At 38.0% G+C, this 7,140-nt stretch overlaps 1 long non-coding RNA gene across 1 annotated transcript; it reads left to right on the forward strand.

Moving 5' to 3' along the window:
• The first annotated feature begins 1,507 nt into the window (after positions 1 to 1,507).
• Positions 1,508 to 4,707, forward strand: LOC142182645 (uncharacterized). The gene is made up of 2 exons (XR_012711498.1): positions 1,508 to 2,233; positions 4,495 to 4,707. It is a non-coding gene; the product is annotated as an uncharacterized LOC142182645 (long non-coding RNA).
• The last annotated feature ends 2,433 nt before the right edge of the window (positions 4,708 to 7,140 follow it).

Raw genomic sequence — 7,140 nt, forward strand, 5'->3', positions numbered from 1 at the left:
GACGCTAGCTCAGTGAGTAATAACACTTAACCACAATAGTTTTTAATAGGGACAAGTCAGAGAACATGGCAGTATAATAATCAGAAAATGTCATAAAAATGCCCTTTCGGAAACAATAAACAATAATCAGTCTCATCATGTGTTTCTTTTAATATAAATCAACTTAATAATTCGGCAATAAACGCGGTACGCACATTGTCATATCAAACCTTTGTGTTTGGGAGGTTTCCAAGAAAGGATCATATAATCGGTATCATTGTGTAGACCTCTTCATAAAAAGAGTCAAATATAACTGTAGGTCCCTACTCGAGGGAAAATTGTAACTGTATACTAGTTCTACCTTCCCACTAGCGAGTGCTATAACTGTAATCGATAATCTGTCATTACAAGGTGCACCAGGTCTAACGAACCCGCCGTTAGCTACGGGATCCTTCAAAGTCTCCTCCTATTTATACTTTTCTTTGTAAACAGTAAATATTCACATGAAAGCATTTTCAAAATAGTATAGGGCATTTCAATTCTTATCAAATCATGTAATCCAATTTCGGTAATGGTAATCATATCTCGAGTAACAGTAAAACATGTTTAGTAACAGTGAGAACATCTTAAATAACTGTAAACATCTCAAGTAAACTGTTCAGTACCATGTCAAATAAAGTACTTGTCCCACATGCAATTTCAAATGTTCGATAAGACATTTTATTTTCAAAATCATATATAAACCATGCAGATTATGAAAACACAAATTGCGGTAACATTACTACTCACAATATTCGTGCAGGAATACCAAACGCGTCAGCTCGAGCACTTCGTCCCACTTCTTCAACTGTCTACTTGCAACAAAATCAATCTATGTATTAACTTCGTGAAGTACCAAAATAATTGGTCCATCCTTGTTACCTTTAATTAATTTCCCTATTTTTCATTCCTTTTAAATATGACCATTGATTCTCTGCTAAGCAATTTGTTAGTACTTAAATGTTTAGACACTATAATTCTCTATTTTTTATTATTTTTTTATTTGAATCTTTTTCTCATGTAGTATTTTACAGGTATTGCTAACCTGTACATTAGAATTCTTGGTGTAGACATGTGATTTTTGACCCTCCCCAAGATTTTACATATTATTAGCATTTAAATACTTAGTTTAGGTCTAATATAGTTATTTCAACTATGTTTGACTCATTTACATTATTTTTATCACAAAAATGAAAAATACAAAAAAATAGTTCCATATTTCTCTATTTAATTCACGTATTAGATATTTTTTGAAAGATATGTTACTTTGAACCTATTTTATTTTAATATAATCTTTGAAAATACCAAAAATAGTTTCATATTTTATATATAATTTTGTTTAACTAATTAGATTAATTTTTGCATTATGTAGTATATTCATCTTATATTAAAAGGAACTTAAATAAGATTTGGACATTTATTTTTAGCCCAATGTTAAAGCCCAAATTTGAAGCCTAACCTCCCTTACCTTTCACTAACCCAAAGCCCATAACCCCTTCAGATTTTATAGGGGAGAGAACCCATCAGAACTTTCCTCTCGATCAAGAAACACAAGACCTAAAACCCTAGAACCCCAAAAACCTAGAGAGAGCCGCCACCGTCCCCATCTCCTCACCGCTGCCGCCTCCAACCAGATGCAAACCCGCCGGAACTCCAAAAACCACCAACCTCCGTCGCTCTTAAAACTAGCAGAAACCGCTTCCTCACCTCTCCACCATCAACGAACTCCAGCTGCAACGACCACCAAATCCCCGCTTATACAACCATCAGACTTAACGTTCAACACCCCTTCATTTTGACACCTTCAAAATAGGAGCCAAACTCACTCCTCGCAGGGACCACGCCGGCGGAACCCAGCCAACTCACCCCTCATGTTCCGCTATTGCCTCACCGGCGAGTGGCTGAAAACCGACGACCATGCACGGAAGCACTCCTCCGCACAACCACAGAACACCTTCATACTATCGTCTTCAAATCTGATTGTTTGTCACCATCCTACAACGCTTGTGTTTGCAATGATTTTTTTTCGGATCCGAATTTGATCTGAGTTGAAGTAAATTTTTTTTGCCAAGTTCATTGAATTTGCTTTCGGGTCAAACCTCGTTGTCGCATTAATTGTTCGAGTTCTTGCTGTCGATCGAGGTATCCATCTAATTTTCCGGTCCAAGCCTTGTTCCATAGTCACGTTTCAAAGTTTGTCAAATTCTATTTTGAGGTCCATTTCTTTCCCACTCCAATTGTTCTTCTGTTTGATAATGCGGCGAGAATATGCTTTGGTTTGATTAAGTGTTTGATTTTATTATTACGGTCTAGATGATGATTGAATGATTAATTTTAGATGATGAATTGTTTGTGCTCAAAGAATTCTAAGGTACCGTTAGAGTGTCATTTTTTTTTAAAAAAAGTTTGATGTTACCAATAATAGATTTAAAGGTTGTCGTGCAGTAGGAGTTGTTGGGCCTAGGGATAAAATAAAGTTGGACTTTAACCTATTTCATTGCTTTATTTGATTTGTGTTACATTATACGCTAGGAGCATGCTTTGGCTGACCACATTTGGGTAGACAAACCTTTAGGGCGTTCGTGTTTTAGTTTCTTTTGAGGTGAGAGGTCGCCCCTTTAGTTAAATTTATCCGGGAAATGCCCCGTAGATTTTGTAGTATTTTATTCTTATTTTATTTTTTTAGGTGGGGATGACCTCAAGTCTCTTGTGTGTTTACTTTTATTTTTATGTTTTATTTTTATCTCAATTCGAATATTTTAAAAGCCAACTAGATTGAGTACGCAACCGTACTAGTTACGGGACTTAGGGAGTGCCTAACACCTTCTCCCCTAGTCAAATGAACCACCTTACCCGAATCTCTGGTGCAAACTTAAATTGGAGTCCAAAGTGTTTTAAAAGGAAAATCATCTTTAAAAATGGTGACCTGGCACACCGAAATTAATGTTAGGTGGCGACTCTGAGTTATTTCCTTTTGAACACAATATTTTGTCACTTTCATAATTGAAAACCCTTTTGAGCTTTACAAATCTTTTTATTAATTTTAAGAGGGTTTAGTGAAGTAGGTTTGTAAAAAAAGGGGTGTGACATCTCTGGCGACTCTGCTGGGGAGTTGTAGGTTCGAGCTAGTACTTGATCTTGTTGGTTTTTAGGATATTCAGTTGATGTTTTTATGTGTTTTGTTTACTTTTTATTTTGTTTATGTTGTTTTGCTATTTGCTTGTTGCTTATTTGTTTTCAGTTTTGCCTTTATGTGTTACTGCTTTATAAATTGTCATCATTTGCATAACCCCGTGTCTTCTTTCTGCAACAAGTCTTCCAAAGTACGTTTGAGCGTGCACGGACTTTTGTGAGTCACTCGTGTCTTTAGGGGGTGGCGTGGGAGCGTGGAGTGGGCGGACAACTAGAACAGCCATCATCGACCACGTGCCGCCCCGAATTGCCTTGTCTAGTGAACCCCAAATTTAGGTCAGCCTGTAGGTCATTCTTATTTGCATCATGTTATTCGGACCTAGTAGGGCTCAGTGTCAGGTACCGTGTCCCTTTATAAGAAGTCTATCCAAATTTTGTCAAAAATGGGCCTATGACCCAAAAAGACATTCAATCATCCCTATGTGATACATGTTGCATCTTTGAGGGTAAAAAGGTCATTTGGCGGGCCGATGTTTGGGAAAGAAGGGTGAAAAATGAAGCAAGTAGGGCCTAGTTATATTTTTCTTTCACAATTTTTTCAAAAAACAAATGAAAATGAAGAAATCCAAAAAGATTTTGCACTTTCCCATCATTTTCCAAAAATTCAAAAAAAGATAAAAAGAAAATCCAAAAAGATTTTAAAATTTTCATTATTTTTAAAAAAGACAAAAATATATATTTTTTTCCAAATTAGTATCATTTTTTAAGCTTTCTCCCATATCCAATCTTTTCGAACTACGCATACCTGATTCTCGTCTTTCAGGGCGGGATACGTAGGCAGCCCACATAGGGTCCGATATTTCTAGTGAGTCTTAGGTTCTTGGCTTCGCGAAGTCGTAACAAAATCTTGCATGTCCAGCCACTTTTGGCCACATCGGTCATTCTTGCAAAATAGGGTCATTTTCGCAAAAGTGGTTCAATTACCCATGTCTTAGGATCTTGAGTCCACAACTAGGAGTCATACTACTCTAAGGCACGTCCTTATTGAGTTTGCATCTTTAGCCACTTCCAATCATATCGGTCGTTTTTGCAAAATGGATCATTTCTGCAAATTGATTTTGGGCCATGATTATTGAGAGTTGAATCGATATAAGCCTTATTGAGGTATTTCCATGTCTTTGAGGTCACCTTTGTTGAGTTTGTACTAATAGGCATCCTTGGCCACATAGGTTGATTTTGCAAAAGTAGTACAATCATGTCTTGCATGTGTCCAATAGGAGGTGTTGTGGTGTCGCATAATGTCTCATAGTCACTGATCTATTTGGTCTTGTTTTTCTCATTCAGGTGTGGATCCATGTACCAGGACTCGAGCATGACGAATAGCCTAGGACCACTGCATTCAAGAGCTACTTGAGGAGACTTTTAATATTTTGTGTCTGTTTTTGAGTCTTTTAGGTGGTTTAAGAGTTTGTCTAGGCTTTTGTTATCGTACTTCCTATGATGTATTTGAAAACCAAAAAAAAATTATAAAAAATTCCAAAAATATTTTTATTTTTAGTTTATTTTGTCTATTGCTTTTCCATAACTACGCTTGATCTGATTCATGAGGGACATGATACGTAGGCGAACTACATAGATTTCGATCGAATCATTTTTTTTAAAAAAAGAATAAAAAGAGATGAAGTTGTGAGATGTGAAAATGAGAGGAAACTGTAAGATGCAAGAAAAGTGCGATAATCAGAAAGAAAAGAGAAGAAGGAAAATGAGGAAGCCATGAAGTGCTAGAAAAGAAAGAAGAGAGAAGACTGAAATGACCAAAATTTGGATGATGTCAAATGACCTTGTGACCCTCGAAGTCATTCTAGAACCGTTAATTGTTGCTAGGTGCATTGCACACAATGTGATATTTCTATATGATAAATGCCCTAACGCTAATATATTGACTTTGTTTTGCTCTTTTTTGTTACTTTCATTGTTACCATAACAGAGGGTGGTTAGTTTGTGGCACTTTGACGATTCATCCATACAACACAAGGTCAAAAAACAAGGAAGCCATGGATTGCAAAGACTTGGATACAGGAGTTGTCGACCCCTCGAGGGAGATTGTGGAGTCGGAATTTGAATTGAACGAGGAGGTCCAAAGTATGAAACAACAAATGTCTGAAATGTATCAAGCATGGGCCAATGGTCAAGGACCACCCCTTTATTATGCTTTCCTAGAGTTTACACCCATCTCGGCTACAACTCTGATTTTATTTTTCGATCAGTTCGATCCATTTAGGTTCAGTCTTTATTCCAATTGCACGACTATAGCTAGAACTTCTGTTTCGCACTCCAAAGTGTGCCATTGACAACCAATCAGACAACCACTATAGTTATGCATGTCTTCACCATCCCATAACCAGTGGTGGTGCAGAGGAAAACTCATGAGCCACACTTTGCTACCCAGCAAGAACAATACCACTCTCCTGAGTACCACTCTTACCTATTTGATCTTCCTGCAAAGATTGAGAAGTTTGGCCAAAAGACAGCACCGGAAGAAATAACTCAAAGACTGAAAAGCTTAAAACAACAGTTGAAAAACATGCAAGGACTGGCGGGTCAGAAGAGTATTGCCTTCAAGGATCTATGTATGTTCCCCGATGTTTGTTTGCCACTTGGTTTCAAGACTCCCAAATTTGAAAAGTATGATGGACATGGAGAACCCATATCCCACCTGAAAAGGTATTGCAATCAACTAAGAGGTGCGGGAGGAAATGAAGAACTACTGATGGCTTATTTTGGGGAAAGCCTTACGGGTGTGGCCTCCGAATGGTTCATGGATCGAGACACATCTTGCTGGTATGTCTGGGATGACATGGCCCAGGACTTTGTCAAACAATTCTAATATAACATTGACATCTTCCCGGACCGTAATTCCCTTTCAAATCTGAAGAAGAAACCAACTGAAAGTTTCAGGGAATATGCCATTAAATGGAGAGAACAAGCAGCTAGAGTTAAGCCACCCATGGATGACCACGAGTTAATCACTATCTTCCTTCAGGCTCAAGACCCCGATTACTTTCAAAACATGATGTCCGCAGTTGGCAAATCATTCTGAGAAGCAATCAAAATGAGAAAAATAGTAGAGAATGGCCTTAAGAAAGGCAAAATTATTAGTCAAGCAGCTCTCAGCGCTGCAACTCAGGATGTCCAAATTGAATCTGGTAATTTTAGTGGCACGAGTGAGAAGGTTGAAGAAATCATGATGACATCAAGGTCAAGAAGAGGTCCTAGAAGAACATCTCGAAGGCATGACCAACCTCGGTTGTTTTTTGATGATTCCCCTGAGAACCCACAATACTCTGTCTCTCCACCCTAGTATGTTGTCCAGCCACCAAGACACCCCAGAAGGCGACGCCAGCACCGCAAAATCTCCACCAGCCTTCACAAAATTTTCAAGTGCCCCATAACCTACATCCAAGACAGGGGTATAGAGGTAAACAAAGGTTGAAAGATAATTTTACACCGATAGGAGAGTCCTATGCAAACTTGTTTTAGAAATTAAAGCATTATGACCTAATTGCACCTATTCCTCCAAATCATGTGGACCTGTGTACAAGAAGCTTTGATCCTTCTAAAAGGTGTGAATACCATTCCAATGCCGAGGGACACAATGTTGAAAGTTGTCGGGATTTGAAAAGAGAGATAGAAAGAATGATTCAAAAAGGGATAATTGTGGTCCAGGACAGCGACACCCAGAATATCGCGCGTAATCCTTTACCTTCACATTATTATGCACACTTTATGGGGAAGATGCATGGTGACATGGTATATGAGAACCTTCTTGGGAACTTGCTGATTGAAGTTAATGATATTGAAATTGGTGAAGGTCCTAGTAATTTTGATGTGTAACCTAGTGGCTAAGATATCGAGCTTGATAGTTGGAAAGACACTCCTTTCTTGGCTAGCCAGGGAGGAGTTTTGGTGGTTTAGTTTGTTGTCATTTAT

This window comes from Nicotiana tabacum, chromosome 7, assembly GCF_000715075.1.
Source record: "Nicotiana tabacum cultivar K326 chromosome 7, ASM71507v2, whole genome shotgun sequence".
In the NCBI taxonomy this organism is placed as follows: Eukaryota; Viridiplantae; Streptophyta; class Magnoliopsida; order Solanales; family Solanaceae; genus Nicotiana; species Nicotiana tabacum.